This window comes from Octopus bimaculoides, chromosome 12 (genome assembly GCF_001194135.2).
Source record: "Octopus bimaculoides isolate UCB-OBI-ISO-001 chromosome 12, ASM119413v2, whole genome shotgun sequence".
Taxonomy (NCBI): Eukaryota; Metazoa; Mollusca; class Cephalopoda; order Octopoda; family Octopodidae; genus Octopus; species Octopus bimaculoides.
This window is the reverse complement of record NC_068992.1, coordinates 45,017,168-45,018,963: the sequence shown is the minus strand read 5'-3', so window position 1 is coordinate 45,018,963 and position 1,796 is coordinate 45,017,168.

The window sequence follows — 1,796 nt, the reverse complement described above, 5'->3', positions numbered from 1 at the left end:
GAAACAGATCCCCAAGTGCAACAACATATATATATTTCCATGTAAGTGATGATAATATTTCAATCTTTTTCGTGTTTAATTTCAATATATGCTGTGATTGAAGTATTTGATATTACCCATCCACACTAAATTAACAGGTCCTCCTCCATGTTTAACAGTTGGAAGAAAGCAGTTTGGGTCAAATGCTTCTTTTGGCTGTCTCCACACGTATACTCAGTCGGGGGTCGGAAATGTGGTAAACGATGACTCGTCCGAGAAAATAACATTCTTCCACTACTCTAGGGACCAATTCTGTAGGTATTTACTCCATTCTAAACGCTTTGCAACGTTTTGTTTTTGAAGTAGTGGTTTTCTGATTGCATCCCTCCCTGAAATCTGGATTTGTGCAACTCCTGGCCAACAGAGTTTGTGGAAACGTGGTTCTCGAGGTGGTCATTAAGTTCTGCAGTAACTGTGGGAGCTGTACTTTTGTGATCTTTCTCACAATTCGCGTAAAGTGAACATCTTTCGTGTGTGTGTGCATTTGTATTTGTTCCTGACCACCACTTGACAACCGACGCAAGTTTACTAAAGTCCCTGTAACTCAGCGATACAATAAACAGTATCCGATAGAATTAGTATCGGCCTAAACCCTTTAGAGTTGTATCCCATCATGGCCGATGTTCAAAGACTGAAACATGTAACATATAAGTTATAGATGTTTCCTAAAAACACCACGTATGTTATATAATATTTCTTATATGAACATTTTAAACTAAATTGATTTTCTCTTTTTAAATCCATTTTACAATTTGTCTAAAACACGCAAAGAAAGATAGTAGCTAGAATGTACCAATAACTATAATCTTACGTTACCATTTATTTTGAGATTTAAACACTAATTTTAACCTTCTGGTGTGTTCCTTTCTCAGTGTTTCTTCCATCTTATCTAACTTTGTTTTATCTAGTCTCCATGTTTTTATAATATTCTTATCGGATAATTGTAACACTTTGCATTCCACTATCTTTAATATTTACGTTATTATAAGTTAAAACTTTTGCACATATTTCAGTAAAACCATGTACTACTCCAACTCAACAGATATCTTTATTATACCAAAGAAAATTATTTAGTTTTCTCTACCAACATTCAGTAATGCAGTTACGCCAAATGTTTTGATTATAATTATTAATATTGATATCAAGTTTGGTGGATCGAAAGCTCAATAGAAAAGCCAACAAAATATCTTGCGGTTACGGCTGTTTATGTAAATTCAGTTCCTGACTACACCAACATTACCTTCTATCTTCAAGGTATCGATAAAATAAAGTATCAATGAATGTAAAACGTAGATTTGATATGCATTCACAGAGCAACGACGCTTTATTTATGAAATATATTTACCAATTCACTGTAAGTTATACTATATAGACATCAGTTATCTCAATATTTTAAGTATTCAGCGATTTTAACAGATCCGAAAACACGATATCATCTCAAGTTTTCTGTATATGTTCTTATATCTTAGAAAAAAATAATAAACTGCCCAACGAAGACAGAATTAAAAAAGTAGTCGCAGTAGTAGTAGTAGTAGTAGTAGTAGTAGTAGTAGTAGTAGTAGTAGTAGTAGTAGTAGTAAGTGTGGGATGGAGTAGAAGAGCATCTGCAATAACAAGGACAGATACAACGACGGAGACGGAATTAAAAAAAAACATCCTTGTAATACTCAAGAAATGTTATTGAAGTTTATAATCCCCTGCTAAACACTGCAACATAACAAAATTCTCCTTTAGAGATGTGCTTCACAGACATGTTT